The following is a 24,983-nucleotide window of genomic DNA, read 5'->3' as shown; positions in this document are numbered from 1 at the left end:
CTGTCTCACATTTTAATGGGTGATGTAGTCTCTGTTCAGATACACTTTTTCATAGATGTTAAAAACGTACAAACAATGCCTTCGTTCTGAGAAATAGTTGCGCCTCGAGGGATCCGATTCCTTTTTTAAGAATTTCGTCTTACAATTGTTTATGGAACTATTTTCTTTCCTCTGTTAGGAACTCCTCAGACATTTCCAAAGCCTTCTATTCGGGAAATTCCTTCGAACTATAACATCTGCAGAAGTCAAAATAATGCAGATTTTAACATCCTTCGTTAAATGTAGGCCTATGCCAGATACAATTCATTTATATTTATAATTTTTACAATTCATTTGTCCTCTATCACGTCTTGACTATGTTATGTCCTGCTTATCTTTAGAGTCGATAATTGTAAAAATCCCCTTGTCTTTACCAAGTATAGTCATATGTGATTGGTTGATAATTGGTTGGTCGATAATAGTAAAAATCCCATTGTCTTTATCTAGTATAGTCATATGTGATTGGTTGTATTTCATTGTCTTCTTCGTTTACACTGTATTGCAGAACTAAACATATGTTAATGTTTCTGTTAGCTACCTATGTCTGCCCAGCTACACCGTTATGAAATAACATAGCATTAGGCCATTAACATTCATGTACTCACTAAGCCACCTCAAGGTTTGCAGTGGTGGTTGCCTACTGTTACTTTTTCCCTTTTAATAATCGCTCACTAATTAATTAAACTTGCTTCTGTCAGTCATTTCCATCTTCAGAAAGAGTTTGTGTTCAGAATGAGATTTTCACTCTGTAGCGGAGTGTGCGCTGTTATGAAACTTCCCTGACAGATTAAAACTGTGTGCCGGACCGAGACTCCCGAATTCGAGTCTCGGTCTGGCACACAGTTTTAACCTGTCAGGAATGTTTCAGATTTCGTATTGCAGAAAACTATTTAGTCCCTTTTGTTATTACTGTTGTATCAAAGCAACTACATTGATTATTTATCACCAACTGCAGTCCATTTGTAAATAGAAACGATGTCGTCCTTAGCAAATAGCGTGCTAATTGGTGTATTACACACACTTCTGTCCATTAAATACCCACCAGGCAGTATCTGTACATGACGTTGTATGGCCGTACCCCAGCTAGTTATTTCGCGTCCTCATTACGCTATCTTTAAACGTTATGATAAACTCCGCAGTAAAAAAAAATGTAAAAATTGTAGTAGTCTGTTCAATATAGGTTTGTCTACCACGCGGAAACAGTACCCCTTTTTTATTAATTCTTACTCAACGACTGTTCTCCTCAGCAGAACTGGTGTAAATATACACATCAAAAAAAGTTTTGCATCATCTCGGTTCAGAGAGTTCCGCAACCTGTACAGAAAATTGGAATAGAGGCCAACATAGATATCATTTCCGCCCTTTTTATTGCTCATGAAAACCACACATTCCATGTTGTACCACCGTGCAGCGAGACCTTCAGAAGTGTCAGTCCAGACTGCTGTACACACAAGTACCTGTAATACCCAGTAGCACGTCCCCTTGCATTGATACATGCGTATCTACATTCGTGGTGGCACACTGTCCACAAGTTCATCAAGGTACTGTTGGTCCAGATTGTCCCAGTCTTCAACGGCGATTCGGCGTAGATCGCCCAGAGTGGTTTAGGGGTCACAGCCCTTTTCAGTCAATCGCAGGCATGTTCGATAGGGTTCATATATGGAGAACATGCTGGCCACTCTAGTCGATCGATGTCGTTATCCTGAAGGAATTCATTCACAAGATGTGCACCATGGGTGCGCGAATTGTTGTCCATGAAGACGAATGCCTCGCCAATATGCTGCCGATATGGTTGCACTATTGGTCGGAGGATGGCATTCAAGTGGCTGCACGAAAAGCACCAGCGGCGTACGTCGGCCCCACATAATGCCACCCCAAAACAGCAGGGAATCTCCACTTTGCAGCACTCGCTGCAAAATGTGTCTAAGGCGTTCAGCCTGACCGGATTGTCTCGAAACACGTCTCCGACGATTGTGTGGTTGAAAGAATATGTGACACTCATCGGTGAAGAGAACGTGATGACAATCCTGAGCGGTCCATTCGGCATGTTGTAGGGCTGATCTGTACCGCGCTGCATTGTGTCGTGGTTGCAAAGATGGACATCGCTCTGGACGTTGGAAGTGAAACTGCGCATCATGCAACCTGTTGCCCACAGTTTGAGTCGTAACACGACATCCTGTGGCTGCACGAAAAGCATTGTTAAAACATGGTGGCTTTACTGTCAGGGTTCTCCGAGCAATAATTCGTAGGTAGCGGTCACCCACAGCAGTAGTAAGCCTTGGGCGGCCTGAGCGAGGCATGTCATCGGCAGTTCCTGTCTCTCTGTATCTCCTCCATGTCAGAACAACATCGCTTTGGTTCACTCCTAGACGCCTGGACACATCCCTTTCTGAGAGCCCTTACTGGCACAAAGTAACAATACGGACGTGATAGAACCGCGATATTGACCGTCTAGGCATGGTTGAACTCCAGACAAGACGAGCCGTGTACCTCTTCCCTGGTGGAATGACTGGAATTGATCGGCTGTCGGACCCCCTCCGTCTAATAGGCGGTGCTCATGCATGGTTGTTTCCATCTTTGGGCGGATTTAGTGACAACTCTGAACAGTCAAAGGGACTGTGTCTGTGACAGAATATCCACAGTCAACATCTATGTTCAGGAGTTCTGGGAATCGGGATGACGCAAAACTTTCTTTGATGTGTTTGGATGCAGGTAAGTACATGGGTACGAGATAACTCCAATGGCTTACTTTGTTCCCTTGAGTTTTGCATCACTACTGGCACAGATACTGGTACTGTTGAAACATAACTGTTTTCGTTTGCATTACATCGTTCTATTCAAATACACTTTGAACTGTCTAACAGTCGGTACATAGTAGATTAAAGCTATAATGAAGGACAGGTGACAAAAACTGAAAAATAGCGATATAACGAACTCGCTTCGACCAAGGTATCTGGAAGTTTCCCCCTGCTTATCAGACGAAAGTAGGAACTAGAAATCCTCCTTCCCTCTCACCTACTCCCAAATGGAAAACCCTCTGCCCTAATCCCACCCTATTGTGACATTTGGCTGAAAATAACGAAGTTCTACAACAACTTGCCTTGCTCTCATTGGTACGGAGAGGAATATCTTCGTATTCGGTTCCATGAAATTTTTATATCACATAACAAATTCCGGCTCCCTATCATTCGCATCTGTTTCCAAGCCTTGGAATACATCTTCGATCCGCTGCCCTCTAGACTATTTGTGGCATTATGTTGCACGCCATTTTATTTAAATTAAAACTTGAAAACTATATATAGGTTGTGATCCACAGCTGAGGTAACAGACTTTTTTATACTACCAGAAAGTTACAACTATCTTTACTTTGCTGTAAGAAGTCTGGACAATTTATGTCAACATCTGGCAGACTTTAAAATTTAAAATGATATACACCACATGTAAAATTCTAACATATGTTACGTATTTATTTATTGCTGTAGAAAGAAGTGAACCTGTCGTATGGGCTGGATAATGTTCCATATTGTAGGCCCGCTTCCTTCCACAGATCTAATTAGATATGTAACATATTTTAAAATTATGCACATGCGGCTACACCAGTTTAAACTTAAGTCTGTTCGATAGCGAAATAAATTGTAGAACCTAGTTACAGCAGAATAAAGATTTTAGCAGTTTTTCCATGGTATACTTAAAAAAAAGTTTAACAAGTTCTTATGCAGTGATGTGAATTGTTTGTCTAATTTAAGGAATTTCATCTCAGTTATCTCCATATGGGTTTCGTTCTTTTTGTCATCTGTGTCGAACGTAATGAAAGATGTAAATGAAAATTTGCGTAAAATACTCCACGTAACTGATACCAGCTACAAATTATCTATTTCTCTACCCACATACATACCCAAAATGCCACATTACGGCGCATGGCGTCCGGTTCGCAAATGGAAAGAGAGGGATAAAAACTATCTAAATGCTTCCGTACGAACCTTCTTTATTCTTATCTTCGCGGTTCGTACGAGAAATGTACGTAGGTGGCATTAGAATCGTCGTGCAGTCTGTCGCAAACAACAGCTCCCTGACTTTCTGAATAGTCAAAACACTAACGAATTAAAGACGTTAGTTGCCAGTAGGCACTGATTTATATCAATAGGGAAACTTCGAAATCTGCGCTGGCCCGGGATTCGAATCGTGGGCTCCCGCTTACTAGGCCACTACGCGATCCAGACACAGTGGCCACCAGCAACGCACGGTCTACTGCAGCGCGCCTCCCGTCGGTCCCATATTCTCGACTAATACCACATACTACTGATGTAGTGGCCCTGCTTATTACGCGCGACATCTCGCCGATTCCCGTAAGAGTTAGAGCGTGTTGGGCATCTGCACTGAAGGGACCATTGGCCGCCATCGCCTTAATTATACATGTGGGATCTGTTTTTCCGTAATATCGAGTATTCATAGGAGCTACCACTAACTAATCGCCGGCCGGCGTGGCCGAGCGGTTCTATAGTCTGGAACCGCGTGACCGCTACGGTCGCAGGTTCAAATCCTGCCTCGGGCATGGATGTATGTGATGTCCTTAGGTTAGTTAGGTTTAAGTAGTTCTAAGTTCTAGGGGACTGATGACCTCAGAAATTAAGTCCCATAGTGCTCAGAGTCATTTTGAACTAACGAATCTAGCAGCGTGCCTCGGAATTTCTTAGGTGTGCTCTTTTAACCAAATTTGTTTGATATGGTTCGCACAAGAGTTAGTACGTGGTGTCCTTTTTAGGTGAATGAAACTTCCCCAAAATAAGCCGGAGTCGAGTATTCGCTTTCTCTAGAACCCCCCTGTCGTATTCTGTCCATTTCATGTCGTTTGTAACAATATGTCTATGTGTTTAACTGATGGAGTATGTCAGGCAGCACATCTCTGTTATCGAACATGAAATGTGGATTCGCATTCGGGAGGAGAACGGTTGAAATCTCCGTCTGGCCAACCTAATTTAGATTTTGTGTGGTTTCCCTAAATCGCAAAGGCCCAGACTGTACCTTTTAAAAGGGCACGACCTATTTCCTTCCCCGTCCTGTCGTAATCCGAGTTTGTGTAATCCGAGCTGTGTCTCTAAATTATCGCACTGTTGACGTGTAATTAAACTATAATCTTGCTGCTCTTCCTCCGAACATTAATTGATTGTGTTCCCTCATATCTGCATTAACTTACTGTTATCGCATGATGATATTTTCGCCCGTATTCTTTTACACCCATACATTGAGGCCTTAGTCAGAAATTATGGAAGGTAGGAACTGTAGGCGTCGTCGTAAACTTCATTACCAGGAAAAGGAAAACAAGGCCGGTGTAGTCAGACCTGACAAGGAGGTCGCCACTCTGGTGGGCACTTCTCGACGTGCATTTTAAAATATTCCACCCCCCTGCGTGCGTGCCGCTGTTGAGGTCCCCTTGCTCCCTCCCCCCCTCTCTCCCTCCCCCTCCTGGCGAGGCCTGCCCTCTCGTACCTTGTCCCCACCGCGGCCACCCTCTTGTGGCGTCATCCCCTTCTCTCGCCACCGCTGCTGTTGAGTAATTACTGCGACAGAGGAGCACAATGGGTGTAAAGGAACAAAGCGTCCAACAATTCTGAGATATCTTGTTTCAGGAGCCGGCGAGGAGGTAGCGCCGTCACCGCTGCCGCCGTCGCCACCGGCCGTGGTCGCCGCCAGGGCTGTTTCCATGGCAACCGGGCGCCGTCTGCAAGATGTGGGGCTGTGGCCACCAAGTGCCACCTAGAGGGAACGGCGGATACATCACGGAGCGGACAACAATAGCGGCAACTCTCGTCGCACGGTAAGCATCGTCTTCACTATCACATGGAACAACTGAACCTAATTACATTTAACAGTGACACATCAGCGCATGTTGCAAGTATCAGAGGGTCTTTGATGGAAGAACGGTAACACTGTTCTAGAATAATCGTTTCTTTCTACAGAAGGATGTAAGCTACATTGAAACCTTCGGTTAAATGTAAATTGGGTATCGAATCAGGACCCCAACCAGGATCATTCCTTTCACAAGAAATAAGTTCAGTATCTCAGCCATCTAAGCTGTATTCAGAACGGAACTCAGAGCCTAATCCATCAGCGCTCCTCGTTTAACTTTCCTATTTGCTCAGGCTCTGTCCTTTCCTCTGTTTTATCTTCACTACAGCTGACTAGAACTAACAGCGAAAGTCACTCAGCAGATATGAAAGCTTCGCTCCGTAATCGAACATTCGCATTCGGATCCCTCTATGGAACGCTATCTTGACTTACAAGTCCATACCACAGTACAGCGGCGGATTCAATATGGCATAGCAGTAAGATTTTAAACAAGAAATTATAAAAGCAGTCAACTTGCAATTTGTCAGGGATGCAGAATAGTAAGTCTTCCACAATTTGGCACCACACACTGCAAGGAAGGTTACTCTTTAACATCATTACAGGCATTCAGAGAATCTATCGAATCGCCGTCTCCTCGATTACGACTGGAGTCATTACTGTGCAACCTCAAAGCTGTGACAACATTAAAAAACATAACAATTATAATTTTACGCTATAAATCGTAAGGTATGGTGAAAGGCGCTGCAGTGTATGAAATATTTACTCAAACATGATCAGGAATGAGGGAAGCATCCGCTAAAGCGGTGACTGAAGTCCCCATTATCTGTTACATTGAATAAAAGAAATCTCTCAAAATTAAAATATGAGACCTCTGTAAATCTGTATGCAATCCAACATACTTAAGATGAAAATATTTGTCAATGCACACCTCTGTTTCTTATATGAGCACTTGTAATGTAAACTGTGCAAGGGACTGATATAAAGTTTGTTTTTAGAACATTACTTACCCACAGTGCCATGATGTAAGATGAGGTACCAGTCTATACACTGAATTTTCGATGACAAAAACTTCTGATAATCATTTGCAAATAACAGTGTAGCGGGAAATTTTGCTATAGTAACTTTGGTATTCTCAATCAGGTATATGGATAACTGATTTTCGGTGCATTTATTGTAAACTGACGGAGACGCTACTAACCATATTCATTTGTTTCATGCTCTATATATCCTTCAGGCATCGGAAGAAAACAGTTTTCCCATAATACTAATGCATTTATGGTCATACTGATTTAAACAGAAATGACGTGTGGGAGATGGGAACCGAGACTACTGAAGATTTAGAATAGCAGATGGAAGAATGGTCAAAATGCAGAACAACTATGAGGACCTCGTAATTCCATCCATCTCCTACATAGGCAAGTCAAATATTCCACCAGCTGCTTATTCAAAGAAGAGAAGATGCTGGCTTTTATAATGCTACCGAACCTGATTTCACAATCTTATGATAAGACTGACTTTATTTCAACAATATGTGTGCATGCACAAAAACACATCAGAAAAAAACGCTAATGTCATCAGCATATGAGTTCAATATCTTAATAACTTGACAGGAAGTTAGAAAAACTACTGACAGTTGAATAAGTGAGACTTCAACATGACAGAGCGATTCTGCTAAACTTTAAGGAAAAGAGGAAATTCCTTCATTTCTAAGTCAAAGCCACCTTGCTTTGAAATTGAACACAGTCCAACAACGCACAGCACACTGGCATGCAATATTATCTGTTAAATTGAAGTCTGAGAACTAGGACTACGGACCATGACTGGTCTCGTTATTAGTGTTGTTGATTATTGCTGGAGAATGATATTCGTCGATTAGCTTACGGAAATATTATGTATATTTAGAACACTGGAATATCAATAACGATCAGCTCATAAAATGTGTTACCATTTTCAGAACAATGGGCTCCAAAAGCTTACGTTCCAAATTTTAGACGAATGCACAGAATTTTGGTACATAAGAAACCACAGAGAATGCTGCAAGTGTATATAAAAAATTATTTTTCAGTTGACAAAAAACAATAATAAATATCTGGTTTTAACTAGAATATCTATCAATAAGGGACCTAAAGTAACTTTTATAAATGAAAAAGACTTTTACTGTGATCGGAGTCGCTGCCCCTACGTTATTAAGCTACAGGTAAATGTAGCACTTTCAGACCGTCGTTCCCTTATCCCCAAACTGTTTTCTGCTTGATAGTCCAGAAAGCTGACGTTCTACGTTTTCAAAAAGTGAAAATATTAAAACAGTACGTTGAAAGTCTACTGCTTGTCGGTGAAGGCTCTTCAAAGCATCGTCTCTCATAAACATATAAATGTAGTTTTTAATTCGCTTTGGCTGAAGATCGAGGCCTTTCCAGCGTTTTAAACCCTCCAAAGTGTCCAGAAAACTAGGTCTTGACATTATCAAGTAGAAAGGTGATTTATCCTCAAGAAATGCCTGTCGTTATTCGTGTGCATAATCAGCATGCATGTGTCCATGTGATTTCCATAACTCCTTTTATCGTTGTTCTTTCATCATGATCGCCATTATTAGATCAGTGCATAACGTGAGAAGGAGCTCCTCCTGTTTGTGAAAAGAAAACACTAGATTCTAAAATGTTTTGTCGATAGTAAAATGGTATGTGTTAACTTGAAGTTCGATTGGTTCCTGGTAGAATGTTTTATACATTATGAATGAAAAACTCAACATTTGTGTAATATACTACAGTATTTATTATTTTACAAATCTGTTTTCGGTTGCTACGCCGTCACAGGTACAAGGAAAAAAAATATGTGTTGTTGTGTAACCTTTGTCGGTTTAAAGATTTTAATCTAGGTGCGTCCATAGAGTATCCCAGTTGGTTTTCAAAGACGACAACAGTTAATGTTCGAATTCCGACTAAAACGGGAGGAATTATTTTTTAAGTTGCGAGGTAAGACTGATTGACTCTGATAAAACATGTGACAAATTAGGTAATGAACTTAATGACAAATTACAACACTTGTTGTGAGAAGATAAATAAGTTGAACAATGTATTATAATCTTTGGTGACTTGTTCTAATGAGGTGACTGAGCTAGATATTGTTGGCCTTAACAGGTCGAAAGTTACAAACAGATAAAATATTACAAATAAGGCCTAAGTAGGAAAGTAAAACAACTGGAATTTTAGGTCTACAAAACAAAATCTTAGGACAACTAAAAGTATAGTAACTCCAATAAAAGAAGTGAGGGGCACATGAGAAGGAGCCAAAATTCACAGAGTGGTCTTGGTGGGATTATTAGTAGTATCTGCAGTCAGAATTGTCGAATAAGGAACTGTGTCTGACCACTGAATATTAAGCTTGGGAAAGTAGGCATATTTTTATTAAGTTCTATTACTTTAAAATAATTCATATTCCTTCCTTTCCGTTTCAGTGGCAAGTCATACAGACAGTTAAGTGGTACATTTACAGACGATTCTTCAGTTCAGTCCTAGCAGAAATTTTCGCAGACAATTTAAATCCATTTCTTGAAAAAACTCACCTTTCTTCTACGACTGGAGACTGGTTTAAGTATGCTGATAATGTGTTGTACTTATGGACAGATATGATCAGACAACCCAAACATCCTCAAAACCGTAATTACAGCAATAAAAATTTGAAAATGGAGTTTGGAGGTAACACCATAAATTATTTAGACTTAACCATAGATATCAGTGATTTCATTCATGCTTTCATGATTTACATGAAGTCCATTAACACTAACATTGTAATAGCTGTCAATTCACAATACGCAGTGAACCATAAACATGCTACCTTTCACTCAATGATATGTCACCTAATATCCATCGCTACATCTGATGACAACTATCATACTGAATTAATGGCACTCAAACAAACAGCATGAAGCAATGGCTACGCTCCTGCCTCGGTGGACTTCATAATGCATGAACAAAAGAAACAACAGGTTTGCCCTTTTTTACCCTGTGTTCGACCCACCACGGCAAGACCTTAGTGAATGTTGTACAGTCTCATATTTAGGAAAAAGCTCTCTTAATGTAGCCAAAAAGCTTAAATTTAAGGACTTCAAAATATTATTTTATGCGTACAATATTATTGGACATTTTCCTCAATGCTAAAGACAGCTCATCAAAATTTGGAACGAGTGGAACATGCAAGACCACTTGTAAATTATGCCAATTCTATACGTTGTCTGGCAGGGCAATATTCATTCGTTTCAAGAAACACCACAGGAGCAGAAGACAGCAAAAGAGACTCTTACTTTTTCAGATTACCTCCTTAAAGAAGGGCACAGTAACAACATGCAACATGAAGCGCTACATATCATCCACAGGGAGTGGAAAATGTATTTTGTTCAAACAAAGCAAATTAATGAACAAATGTATATTCGTCCAAGCTTAATGCTGAATCTTCAAACACAGTTTCTTACTGACATTTATAACCGGATATTGTCATTAATTTCATCCAGATCACTTTGAAAATGATCCCTCCTACACAGATGCCCCATATTTCCTTTACTTCATTTATTGTAGTTTCACTTGCTCTGTTAAAATTTTACTTTGTGCAATTATAGTTGCTTAACATGTATGTCTTGGTTTCATGTGTAATGTTTTACCTGTTTTCTGTAATGGACCTGTTCATGACAAGATTATCTTGTTCAGTCACCTCCTTGTAACAAGTAGAAAAGTGCATTCAGTAATTATGGAAAACTGTAAGTTGGTGTGTTAAAAATTTCCAAGATAATGGGTCACAAATTTCGATAATTTAACATTGGTGGCATAGAACATAAAATGTCCCCTTAAAAACTATTCAGAGTAAAATATAACAAGTTACGAAGAGAAAATACAGACTTTGAGGTTTATGAGAAGATGGCGGTGATGTGATGTAAGTGCAGAAACATAGTGAGGATAACGTGATGTGGGCTCCTTGAAACGGTGAGTAAGGATTTGCATGTGGGAGGTGTTGGAGAAGATGTTTGATGGAGAAGGGTGAGGTTCAAATGGTTCAAATGGCTCTGAGCACTTTGGGACTTAGATGTTAAGCCCCTAGAACGTAGAACTACAAACCTAACTAACCTAAAGACATCACACACATCCAGGCCCGAGGCAGAATTCGAACCTGCGACCGTAGCGGTCCGGCGGTTCCAGACCAAAGCGCCTAGAACCGCTAGGCCACACCGGCCGGCGAATGATGAGGGGTCATTTTGTGTGAAGCAACTGGTAAATAGCACGCAGTGTTGGCTACCAGCTGGGCCAGGGAAAGGTGGGATAGAGCCTTCATTTTGGGTGGGATGATCAGAATAGGTTATGGATGGAGGGAGAAAAATATTTCAGGGACACTTTCATGGTCTGAGAGGGGACGTTGACTGAAATTTTGTTGGAACATAATGGCTTGCGCGTTCGTCTGATAAACAGAAAAGTTTTATTGAAAGTTCTGTGCACTATCTGATTACAAGTACCTAGACACGTACTAGTGGACGGTAATATGGTGTGTGTCTACATGGCGACTAGAAAATCTGTAGGTGACACGTTGAATAGGGCGTCTCATGTCTATGAAGGTGCGCCAGCGATTCGTATTCAAGAGCCGAAACCAGAGAAGATAGTGATATTAGCTGCTGAGGTCTGCGGCGAAGACGATTTTCAAACTCATTACAGAGCTGTTGCATTGGCTTTAGTTAAGGACTGTAGAAACGCCCGTGTATTCCACGAATGTAACTGTACTGTTTTATTACAGAGTACCTTGTTATGCTAATACAATCTACCGTTCTCTCCGAGCTGTTCCTCTATTGTACGCAGTACACAGTGCTGTAAAATTTGCTCAAATCCTTCCGACTTTACGGTTTTCTTAAGCACGATAAGAGGACGTCACGCTAAAGATGGAAAACACCTCCACCACCTGCTCCGTACTACACATGATGGCATGTTACGTTCTCCATCGGATTACCGCAAGGTACAGCGTGCTTTATCAAATCACTCTTTTCCTGCCATCCAATGTCCAGTTGTGTTGCTCTTTACATCACCTCAATCGTCACATAGCAATGAGTACAAAAATATATCGGTTGTGAGGAGCTGATAGACTATTGTAGTCTATTCGTTTTAACTTGCTGGGTTGAGTCATTATGCTCGCTGGTCAGCTGGTAGCGATTTGGAACTCACGAGTGATTCCATCCGCTCATTTGTGTAATTTTTGTAGAATCATCCATGACAATGCTGGACGGTCCCCGTCTGATAATACGTTACATGCCTGACTTTGGTTTAGCAGTGGATTTTCGTTTCACACCACCAACAGTCAAGTTGGGTAACTCTAGAAGAGTTGATGTGTCCTTGATGCATACGTTGCTCAGGTGATGTCCAATGACTAGTCCAAGTTCGTAGTCACTGGGCTCACCTAATGATGCCATTTTGCTGTTGCAGCATCTCTACTTACACACAATACACCTCGCCTCCTTTTTTATGTCCGCCCCCTTTGACGTCCGTCTAGTGGTCAGTTCCGTATTACATTGGGGAGTCCAGATACTTTTGATTAGTGTACTTTCCTCTACGGAATTTGTAACCTTAAATTCCAGAACGTTCTGTAGTATAATACTGGCCATTAAAATTGCTACACCAAGAAGAAATGCAGAAAATAAACGGGTATTCATGGGACACATATATTATACTAGAACTGACATGTGATTACATTTTCACGCAGTTTGGGTGCATAGATCCTGAGAAATCAGTACCCAGAACAACAGCCTCTGGCCGTAATAACGGCCTTGATACGCCTGAACATTGAGTCAAACAGAGCTTGGATGGCGTGTACAGGTACAGCTGCCCATGCAGCTTCAACACGATACCACAGTTCATCAAGAGTAGTGACTAGCGTATTGTGACGAGCCAGTTGCTCGGCCACCATTGACCAGACGTTTTCAATTGGTGAGAGATCTGGAGAATGTGCTGGCCAGGGCAGCAGTCGAACATTTTCTGTATCCAGAAAGGCCCGTACAGCACCTGCAACATGCGGTCGTGGATTATGCTGCCGAAATGTAGGGTTTCGCAGGGATCGAATAAAGGGTACAGCCACGGGTCGTAAAACATCTGAAATGTAACGTCCACTGTTCAAAGTGCCGTCAATGCGAACAAGAGGTGACCGAGACGTGTAACCAATGGCACCCTATACCATCACGCCGGGTGATTGCCCAGTATGGCGATGACGAATACACGCTTCCAATGTGCGTTTACCGCGATGTCGCCAAACACGGATGCGACCATCATGATGCTGTAAACAGATCCTGGATTCATCCGAAAAAATGACGTTTTGCCATTCGTGCTCCCAGGTTCGTCGTTGAGTACACCATCGCAGGCGCTCCTGTCTGGGAAGCAGCGTCAAGGGTAACTGCAGCCATAGTCTCCGAGCTGATAGTCCACGCTGCTGCAATCGTCGTCGAACTGTCCGTGCAGATGGTTGTCGTCTTGCAAACGTCCCCAATCTGTTGTCGCAGGGATCGAGACGTGGCTGCGCGATCCGTTACAGCCATGCAGATAAGATGCCTGTCATCTCGACTGCTAGTATACGAGGCCGTTGGGATACAGCACGATGTTCCGTATAGCCCTCCTGAAAGTACCGATTCCATATTCTGCTAACATTCATTGGATCCCGACCAACGGGAGCAGCAATGTGGCGATACGATAAACCGCAATCGCGATAGGCTACAATCCGACCTTTATCAAAGTAGGAACCGTGATGGTACGCATTTCTCCTGCTTACACGAGGTATCACAACAACGTTTCACCAGGAAGTGCCGGTCAATTGCTGTTTGTGTATGAGAAATCGGTTTGGAAACTTTCCTCATGTCAGCACGTTGTAGGTGTCGCCACCGACGCCAAACTTGTCTGAATGCTCTGAAAAGCTAATCATTTGCATATCACAGCATCTTCTTCCTATCGTTTAAATTTCGCGTCTGTAGCGCGTCATCTTCGTGGTGTAGCAATTTTAATGGCCAGTAGTGTAATAAGGACAGAGTGGCAGCGCTGCAGAGGTCGCCTGGAGGAACCGACCGGGTAGAGCCGACGTCGCACCGGTGCAGAGCTGGCTGGCGTCGGTGGAGGCCCGAGCGTCGGCGGCCACCAGATGGCGTAGGGGGCGGCAGCGCCGGGAGGCGGGTTTTTTACTGTCTCCGCTCCCCCGGGCGGCGGGCGGTCGCTCCATCACTGTCAGCGCGTGCGTGGCGCCACCGGCGGCCGCCCGCTCGACGCTGGACGCGCCGCGTCGTTTCGGCCGACGGCGCGCTCGCTTTTTCAGGTCGCGCTGCTCCCGCGGCGGCCGCTCGGCCCGCTGCCCGGGTCTTAGTCGCCGGCGGCGGGCCCGGCCACGGCACGGCGCGGGCGGAGCGTTAGAATAATTCGCGTTATCTTAATGCTTGGTCGGCTCCCGCCAGAAATATGTGCGGCAGATAGCGCCGGGCACCGCCGCCAGCGGGGGAGGCAGAGCCGCGCCGAAAAAAGGCCCGCCGGCGGACGCGGGTGCGCCGCAGCCGCCGCCGCAGCGCAGGCCGCGGATAGTCATCAATCATCCAGCTCATTCCGCACGCGCGAAATGCTAATACGGGCCCGCCGGCGTAATTTATTATGTGCGAGGACGCAGGAGCGCGCGCTCAAGTGAAGCCATAGACGTCACCTCGCCGCTGCCCGTTAGGGAAGCTGTTACTTTCATCAGTAGGAGCCAAACCAAGATTAACGCCAGCGTTGATCGTCTTTTACATAACACGTGCTGTTCAAGATTGACATTATTTTTGGGAATTGTAACTTTCAGACGAGAAAGAGGCGACCGTACCGATCTTAGAAGTCGAGTTCATCTGATATTTAATATACGAACGAATTAGCCATTATTAATCCAGACGCAAAGGAATTCATAACATTTAGTACTAATGAGCATTAATTTACAGCCGGTCGGTGTGGCCGAGCGGTTCTAGGTGCTACAGACTTGGACCGCGCGACCACTGAGGTCGCAGGTTCGAATCCTGCCTCGGGCATGGATGTGTGTGATGTCATTAAGTTAGTTAGGTTTAAGTAGTTCTAATTTGTAGTGGACCTCAGAAGTTAAGTCCCATAGTGCTCGGAGCCATTTGAACCATTAATTTATATCAATGGTGAAAGCTGAAAACTTTTGCCAGCTGGGGATTCGAACTCAGGTCTCCTGTTCAATGGGCAGATGCTCTGATCACTAAACTATCCGGGCTAGAACTCGTAGCAGGTGCACAGATTATCCTAACACCCTTCACGTCAGACCCAAATTCTCAACTTATCCACACACTACAGACGTAGTGCCCCTCGCGCATTATCCTCATTACTAGCCACGTTTCAGCGATTCCCGTAAGAGCATCTGCGCTGAACGGATAAAAGGCCAACCTCGCCTTATTTTATATGTGTGTGGTGGCTCGACAATGATCACTTCAGTGCAGATGCAAACCGCGCACCAACTCTTACGGGAATCGGTCGCCGCGTCGGGTTAGCCGAGCGCTCTTAGGCGCTGCAGTCATGGGCTGTGTGGTTGGTCCCGGCGGAGGGTCGAGTCCTCACTCGCGCATGGGTGTGTGTGTTTGTGCTTAGGATAATTTAGGTTAAGTAGTGTGTAAGCTTAGGGACTGATGACCTTAGCAGTTAAGTCCCATAAGATTTCACACACATTTGAACATTTTTTGGGAATCGGTGAAACGCCGCGAGTAAAGAGGGCGAGCGAGGGCACTACGTTAGAAATGTATGGATAAGTCGAGAATTTGTGTGTGACAGGAGGCGTGCCAGGATACTCCGTGCACGTATGCCGACTACTGTATGCGGCTGGTTCAGTGCGAAGAGTATCTACTTAGCGAGCAAGAGAGCCGGGTCGAATCCCGACCCAGAAGACATTTTCGATTTCTGTCATTGATCTAAACCCCTGCTCACTAGGAACTAAGTGATGAATTCCCTTGCATCTCAATTGATAATGGTTACAGGGTCAAATGGCTCTGAGCACTATGGGATTTAACATCTGAGGTCATCAGTTCCCTAGAACTTAGAACTACTTACACCTAACTAACCTAAGGACATCACACACATCCATGCCCGAGACAGGACTCGAACCCGCGACCGTAACGGTCGCGCGGTTCCAGACTGTAGCGCCTAGAACCGCTCGGCCACCCCGGCCGGCGGCTACAGGATCAAAATTTTGTGTGTTGTTTCGGTCGTTTCTGAAAGAACAGACTCTACATATACTTCTACTGTTTGTTAAAATGTGTGATAGTGTCGGTCTGTATGGTCTTACAAGTATAATTACTACAATAGAAAAGAACCGCTGTAAGGACATAAGCATTTCACCTCATCCAGCGAATGCAGATTTTTCGATAACGAAAATAGGATTACTGGAAATAGGTGTGTAATGTACTCGTTGTAGTGGTACCACTCGAAATACCGATCGTCAGAGGGCATCCACGTGTCAGTTGGCGAGCAACCACGTCCAGTATACAGGCACGCTGCAGTGTGGGTAGGATACAGGTAGGCAAATGGTGCTTCACTAGCTGTTAGGCTTCGTTGAAAGGACTGACGAACTGTCTTGTTGAACTATATCGCCAGGTACTTTAACAGAGGTATGACTTTAGATTTTAGGCCTTCTGTAAATTGTGACTGGTCCTGAGAAATACAATCGTTCGAGGAGTGTTGAGACTGCATGTCACAGTATGTCACATACAATTAATGACTTCTGCACTGTCTGAGCAAAAAGATTGAGGAACTGACCACTACATGTTACCAAAAGCGGACACTCCAACATGAAAGGAAGCGAAGTGAATTTTGCTATCAGTACAAAGCTAATTACAGCAAATTGGCTCAATCAGGAGAGCTATGCAACTTCGAACATCAACCTTCTGAAGCACCCCAATTTGACCGTTGCTGACGTGACTGCAAGTGCAAACACGAAAGAACAAACACTGCTAAAGAAAGATAGGCACCCCTCATGTAACGACGGGCAATATCCTTCGAGCACTGCAGGGGTGGATCTAGAAAATAGGATGTTAGAAGAAGGAATCGCTTGTGAGTTTCAGGGTATTACCAGCGGTGCAGGTAGCGCAATAACAGTACCCGCGGAATAAAAAGGAATGGGATACAATGATCGAGCAGGTCCTCATAAGCCACGAATTTCTCTTCTCATTGATAAGCAAGGCTTCAGGTGGTGTAAACAGTGGCTGCATTGGACAGTGGGGTGCCTTGAAACGAGTGATGAATATACACTCCTGGAAATGGAAAAAAGAACACATTGACACCGGTGTGTCAGACCCACCATACTTGCTCCGGACACTGCGAGAGGGCTGTACAAGCAATGATCACACGCACGGCACAGCGGACACACCAGGAACCGCGGTGTTGGCCGTCGAATGGCGCTAGCTGCGCAGCATTTGTGCACCGCCGCCGTCAGTGTCAGCCAGTTTGCCGTGGCATACGGAGCTCCTTCGCAGTCTTTAACACTGGTAGCATGCCGCGACAGCGTGGACGTGAACCGTATGTGCAGTTGACGGACTTTGAGCGAGGGCGTATAGTGGGCATGCGGGAGGCCGGGTGGACGTACCGCCGAATTGCTCAACACGTGGGGCGTGAGGTCTCCACAGTACATCGATGTTGTCGCCAGTGGTCGGCGGAAGGTGCACGTGCCCGTCGACCAGGGACCGGACCGCAGCGACGCACGGATGCACGCCAAGACCGTAGGATCCTACGCAGTGCCGTAGGGGACCGCACCGCCACTTCCCAGCAAATTAGGGACACTGTTGCTCCTGGGGTATCGGCGAGGAGCATTCGCAACTGTCTCCATGAAACTGGGCTACGGTCCCGCACACCGTTAGGCCGTCTTCCGCTCATGCCCCAACATCGTGCAGCCCGCCTCCAGTGGTGTCGCGACAGGCGTGAATGGAGGGACGAATGGAGACGTGTCGTCTTCAGCGATGAGAGTCGCTTCTGCCTTGGTGCCAATGATGGTCGTATGCGTGTTTGGCGCCGTGCAGGTGAGCGCCACAATCAGGACTGCATACGACCGAGGCACACAGGGCCAACACCCGGCATCATGGTGTGGGGAGCGATCTCCTACACTGGCCGTACAGCACTGGTGATCGTCGAGGGGACACTGAATAGTGCACGGTACATCCAAACCGTCATCGAACCCATCGTTCTACCATTCCTAGACCGGCAAGGGAACTTGCTGTTCCAACAGGACAATGCACGTCCGCATGTATCCCGTGCCACCCAACGTGCTCTAGAAGGTGTAAGTCAACTACCCTGGCCAGCAAGATCTCCGGATCTGTTCCCCATTGAGCATGTTTGGGACTGGATGAAGCGTCGTCTCACGCGGTCTGCACGTCCAGCACGAACGCTGGTCCAACTGAGGCGCCAGGTGGAAATGGCATGGCAAGCCGTTCCACAGGACTACATCCAGCATCTCTACGATCGTCTCCATGGGAGAATAGCAGCCTGCATTGCTGCGAAAGGTGGATATACACTGTACTAGTGCCGACATTGTGCATGCTCTGTTGCCTGTGTCTATGTGCCTGTGGTTCTGTCAGTGTGATCATGTGATGTATCTGACCCCAGGAATGTGTCAATAAAGTTTCCCCTTCCTGGGACAATGAATTCACGGTGTTCTTATTTCAATTTCCAGGAGTGTATATATTGTGGCAATCCAATGGAAGGGTTTTGGTTTGGCGGCTGCCTGGACAGCGTTTTCAGCCATCATGAGGAATACCAACAACAAAGTACGGAGGCGGTGGTGTTACGGTATAGGGGTGTTTTCCGTCTTTAGAGTGTGGTCTTCTTATTCTACTTAAGAAAACGCTAAATGCGAAAGGATGTGAATACATTTTATAGCCCTATGTGATGTGTACTCTACAGGAACGGTTCGGAGACGATGACTGTTCGTATCAGTATGAAAATGCAGCCTGTACTAAAGCAGCATCAGTGAGACGATGGTTTGTGGACAATAACATTCTTGAAATTACTGGCGAGTACAGAGTGCCAACATGAAGTCGGTGCAACGCCTCTGGGGCGATTTAGAATTCGACTTCGCTCCAGACCCGGATTGTCTTCTCTGGTTTCGACTCGTAAAGCAAGAATGAGCTCTTCCACAGACATTCAGGTTCGTCACTGGAAGTGTCCCCAGCAGAGTTCATTCCGTCATAAAGACAATGGATGGACTCACCCTATATTAATGTACACTAATAATTATCTGCATGTCCGCCCCGACAGCTGAGTGGCCATCGTGACGGATTGCCGTCCTACGGGCCCGGGTTAGACTCCCGGCTTGGTCGGGGATTTTCTCCGCTCAGGGATGTTGTGTTGTGCTGTGTTGTCTTCATCATCATTTCATCCCCATCCGGCGCGCAGGTCGCCCAGTGTGGCATCGAATGTAATAAGACCTGCACCAAGGCGGCCGGGCCTGACCCGTAAGGGGCCTCCCGGCCAATGACGCCAAACGCTCATTATCTGGATACTTTTGATCGGGTAGTGTATGTTCGTATATTTCACATGAGTGAGTGTGCCACAATGTAAGTACAGGCAGTGAAGGGCTCTGTGATTAGGCCAATGGATTTTCTTTCAGGTGATGTGGTGTTCAAATCTACTGCGGATGGATTTAGTTTTTCCGTATTTGCCGCAGTCGATCATGGCGAACGCGGCTTTGGTTCCTTAAATACAAAGTATAAATTAGAACAAGTGTAAAACATGAAAATTCAAATGACTGAGATTCGAAGATAAGCGGATAGACATAATTTACTTTCACATGCATATTTCTAGTAAGAGAACGGAGAGAGGTAGAGCTTCGATTGTAGCGCTGCCATGGTATCCTAAGCAAAAATAAGGTGGAAGTAAGGATGTTTAACAACCTAAAGTCACGTTGACGAAAATGTCGTTAGAGGAGAAATACAAGGCTGTACTGCGGAAGGATGGAGAAAGAAATCTAATGTGTTATTTTCAAAATTATAATTGTGGCATTTGTTTTAAGTTATCCAGGGATATGACAAGACTAAGTAGAAACAGGGCTATCGAAACGAACGTCACTATATGTGGATGAAGAAATATTTAGTAAATCGTACACGCACACATATATAGGGCGTGCAGTACCTTGTGGTGCATGTAATTTAATGGCATTGCTTTCCTACTTCACGATCTGCCTCTAGGTAATGTTACACCTGTGTAAAGGATTGGAACGGCATAGGCATCAATAATGTTCCAACAGTTTGTAAATGCTAATGGACGAATTTCAGAGCTCAACGCACCGTCGCTGAAGGTTGCGTTAGAGACGGAGTACAAAAGCGGAATGGGGAAGGAACAATTTTGGCCTTCTCCTTAAGCTCTTTAGGGCAACCACAACAGAACTAAAAATCAAGAAGGCCGAACAAGGATTTGAAACGCCGCATTCCTGAATGAGAATTCAGTGCCTTTTTTATTTTCAGTAATAGAACCTTCATTGTATTTAAAATGGAAACATAACATTGAAAATGAAAACTAAAGTAGTTATCAATCCGAAGATTGTTTTGAGCACTAGACATGGTTCTGTTGAAGGTTGTCGCCTTCCTCCGACCTTTCAAATGACACAAACAGTCAGTTATAAGGGGACCAACAGTTTAATGTGGAACCACGGTACAACTCGGCATTTTTCACATCAGCAAACGTTACCAGAGGTGAAAGAAGTGATAAGTCATAAATTAAACTTCTAGGATTGACTGGGAATCGAACGTTAGGTCTTTGGATCTGTAGCCTTGTACTTTTCACAGGCTGTGAGTCACATTATTTCCCCCACTTAGCCACTTCGTAAAAATTAAATGTTCGAGGGAACTAACTAAAAAAAAATTATTTTTGAGTAAATGTATTTGTCGTGGACGTGACGAATGCTTTTTTCTGAAATAAAGTCTCCTTCTCACATGGTAATTTTTCGTATTAGGTTGGAAAATCGAAGTATTTTTTGTGTCTGGTACATTTTTCCGAATTAAATTAGAGGTTAAGCTCTAAATGTTCTTAGTTAATATTTTTTTAAAAAGTTGTATAAATTAGTTTCTTTTTTTTCTATAATGAAATTTCCAGAAAAAATATATTCTGTTGTACTTAGTATGCGTTTAAACATTATGGTACTTTTGCTCTTGGTTCATTGTGAAAACCTGTCTGGTATATTCGTCCTTAGTGGGTCATAGGCATATTGTCCTATAATCCAGGTATAGCTATAGTTTCTGTCGTCGGGGTATAGCTTCCACTCTGGATGCAGTGTCTGTTTGATACTTATTGTGACATTGTGGCATCTGACGTCCTGTTTACCAAGGCCAGTTTTTTTTTTTTTTTTTGCTTTTCGAATTCCAAATTCGTTTTGGTTCAAATGGCTCTGAGCAGTATGGGACTTATCTTCTGAGGTCATCAGTCCCCTAGAACTTCGAACTACTTAAACCTAACTAACCTAAGGTCATCACACACATCCATGCTCGAGGCAGGATTCGAACCTGCGACCGTAGCGATCGCGCGGTTCCAGACTGAAGCACCTAGAACCTCTCGGCCACGCCGGCCAGCGCAAATTCGTTTCGTTCTCCCCAAACGAGGACGTGTGGTACGTTCCGCAACAGCCTGCATCGTTGGCTGAGTCACTTAGGTCTCACACAACTAATGAGCTATAATTCTCAGCGTCAAATACAGAAGTCAGGGATATAGCTAATTGGCTATGGTTTTGGACACACATTGGGAAGTGATTAGGAGCTGTAGTGAGGGATATTAAACCCATGACCAGCAATCACCATTCGAGTTTTCGGGGGTTGGTCTTACGCAAATGTGTAAATGTTTCCTCCGGTAGGGTCACTGACAGTTTCATTTCCTGCTTTCGTCCATTTAAACTAGTGGACAGCCTGTAACAATCTTGACATCAGGTTGAACCCGCTCGCGTAGCAAAGAGCATTGGTGCTCCTTTTTGATGACTCGACGGGGTGAGCCTGAGTTGGGTACAGTCCGCTTTAGGGATTAAGACCAGCCAGTAGCTTTTAGATGTTTTACCACATACCACTAGGTCAGTACCGGCCTGGTAGGAACGTTCCGCCTCAGATACAGTTAACATAGGATTAATTCTAGACTCAGACAGGCAAGGTACACAGATTCTGGTTCACATGGCTCTAAGCACTATGGGACTTAACTTCTGAGGTCATCAGTCCCCTAGAACTTAGAACTACTTAAACCTAATTAACCTTAGGACATCACACACACCCGTGCCCCTGGCAGGATTGAAACCTCCGACCGTAGCAGTCGCGCAGATCCGGACTGAAGCGCCTAGAATCGCATGGCCACACCAGCCGGCTACACAGATTCTGCCCTGGGGCGGTAAGTAAGAGACTGATAACCATAGGTGTTTAGTATCTTGAAATCCTTAATCAGCAACAGCGAAATAGTCCGCCTCCCGGTAGCTGAGCGGTCAGCGAGACAGACTGTCAAGCCTAAGGGCCTGGGTTCGATTTCCGGCTTGGTCGGAGATTTTCACCTCTTAAGGAGTGGATGTTGTGATGTCCTAATGATCATCATTTCATCTCAATCGACGCGCAACTCGCCCAGGTGGCGTCAAATGGAAAGACTTGCACCCGGCAAACGGTCTACCGATGGGAGGCCCCAGTCACATGACATTTACATTTAACAGCAACATAGACTGAAGACTAGACTAACACTGGAGCGCATTCTTCCTTTTATTGAATGCTTCCAGAACTTACGTAGGTACATCCATAATCGACATCTGGAAATGAGGAACTGCTGTCAAATAGTTGAAAAAAGAGCGGGGGACGTGGAAGGACACGGACGTATGACGCGACGGTGGCGACAGGCGGCAGAAATAATTGCGGAGGGGACGGCGACTGAGGGCTGAGGGCGCGGGCACGTTTTGCCAAGTCAGCGCCGATAGCCGCCGGCCGGCAAGGAGAACCGCCGCCCGCCACAGCCTGGGGATGGGGCGTCGCGTCGCGGCGCTGACTGACGCCAGATGGCCGCTAATGACCGCGGCGTGGCGCTCCCAGCGCCCACCGGAACCGGCCCTGCACAGGTTTATTCGCCGTCTTTGTCCAGACGCATTCACGGCGGCTAAATCGCGCAGCGGCGATAAAAGGAAGCGTCCGAGTTCAGCGGGGAGGAAGAGTGTGGAGAAAACACAAAAATGGCACCCTTCCCCTTCAGTTCCCGGAGTACCAGCCTCTTTCCTCCTCCAATGTGTTTCTCAGAAACGGTGCGGTGCAGCGATTAGTCTCGCGCTCTTCATCCACGAGAGCCACCCGTCCTTCTAGCGTTCCGGAAAAACAGGTTGCGCGGCAGTAACAGTAGCGGGGAGCGGCCGTGTCTGTAAAGGTTAAGAATTCCAGTTCGCACCCTTCTTCTCGCGCCGGCAGAAAGACGAACGAACGGTACGTTTGTCTGTGTTTGCAGCGCAGCGCGGCGCGGTTCACAGAGGTTTCTTTAGCGGCGCTCACCCTCTCTCCTTGGATGGTGGCGGCCGGCCACCCCTTGGCCATAAGTCCGGCGCTTACTTTGCATTTACAAATACTGCAGCCGCTCCGCCACCGCCGCCGCCGCGCCCGCCACGTAGGCCGCCCCCACCGCCCCCGCAGCCACCACCTCCACTACCGCCGCCGCTGGGGAGCCCTCTCCCACGCGGCCTGCATCCTCCTTCTCGGCCCTCGGCCATCAAAGGCAGTGGCGGGAGCCCGGCTCGGGGCGCGCCCGCCGTACATAGGCAAAGTGTTTATACATGGCAAGTAATTTCCCCGCTGCGCACCGGTGGGACAGAGACGACGAGACGACCTCTGCTGGGAAAGGGGCGAAGAGGGGGCACCGCCAAAGACGGGGAGGGAAGACGGATAGAGCGAGCGGAAGAGAGGGCAGCAGCAGTGCAGCGGAAACGGGACGCTGGGAAAGGAGAGAGAGAGAGACCCATAGAGAGGGAGAGGCGCTAACGGAGAACGTGTGGAGGCAGCGAGGCGCCAAGGACCACTTCTCCTCCGCTGGCTCCATTGAGAACTAGATCAATACAGCAAGTCGTTGCCGGAGCTTGATTAGACTGGACCAGAGCGACCTAATGAGCGGCGCCAGCACGCGCTGCCGCTCCTTCGCCGTAGTCCATTGCACGGCTTCCTCATTTCTGCTCTCGTGTTCAACAGCCTTTCTCTCAGTTTTTCTCTTTTTCTTTCTTGGCGCCAACGAAACCTTCGCGTTCTGCTACGACTGTTACCGAATCTACCCACCTAAAACCCAACATTCTTCTGTGGCACCACATTTACATTATCTTCTTATGTGCACTGATTATCTGCCATGTTGACTTCCGTACGTCACAACAGTCCGAATACCATCAGATGACACTTCGTGTAACGTCGTGGCAGATTTAAACTGTGCGCCAGACCGGGAACGAACCCGGAACGTAGCTTTTACCATCTGAGCTAGCCACTGGGGTCCGACAGCTCTTTTCCGCCAGTACGTTTCTCCTGTATACCTTGAGGGAGAAGCACTCCTCATTCTTCCCAAAATAAATTTTTGACGATGCAGAGGTATGTACCATGTTTTGAAACTTATTGGAAGATTTTACGTGCCGCGCTGGGACTCGAACGTGGCACCTTGACCTTTCGCGAGCAAGTGATCATCAAGTGAGCCGTCTGAGTGTGGCACAGTTCGTTTCCATGAAAGGAAAATGCACCAGGTTCGAGTACCGGTCTGGTATACAGTTTTAATCCACCAGAATGCTTAAAATCGGTTCTCACCTCGCTGCAGAATTTTTTCCTGGACTCATAAAACCATCTTGGCCATTACATTTTCATAAATACGACAAGGATCCGCTCTCTTCCAGCAGGAAAAAGCAGAGCTGTTATTATCACGACCACCTGATGAAATTACTCAACTACAGAGATGTGAATTTTGACCATCTCGTGGATTCTGGCGGATCTGTGTCCTATTTGAGTAGAAGTTGTACAGATATCACTTCCTAGGAGCCACAATTAAACAGTTAGTAAAAATTCCGCTATTGCATTCCTGATTTCGGGAGACTAACTGCCTTTTTCTAATTTACGTAAA

At 45.5% G+C, this 24,983-nt stretch overlaps 1 long non-coding RNA gene across 1 annotated transcript in view; it reads left to right on the top strand.

The window, feature by feature from the left end:
* Positions 1-5,806: 5,806 nt before the first annotated feature.
* The window catches only part of LOC126163876 (uncharacterized), a 262,807-nt gene continuing 243,630 nt past the window's right edge, over positions 5,807-24,983 (top strand). Inside the window, exon 1 of the long non-coding RNA XR_007535304.1 lies at positions 5,807-5,854. This is a non-coding gene — a long non-coding RNA (uncharacterized LOC126163876). The remainder of the gene's footprint in view (positions 5,855-24,983) is intronic.

The sequence above is a fragment of the Schistocerca cancellata genome, chromosome 1, assembly GCF_023864275.1.
Source record: "Schistocerca cancellata isolate TAMUIC-IGC-003103 chromosome 1, iqSchCanc2.1, whole genome shotgun sequence".
In the NCBI taxonomy this organism is placed as follows: domain Eukaryota; kingdom Metazoa; phylum Arthropoda; class Insecta; order Orthoptera; family Acrididae; genus Schistocerca; species Schistocerca cancellata.
The sequence above is the reverse complement of the archived record's forward strand: the minus strand, read 5'-3'. Positions and strand labels throughout refer to the sequence as shown.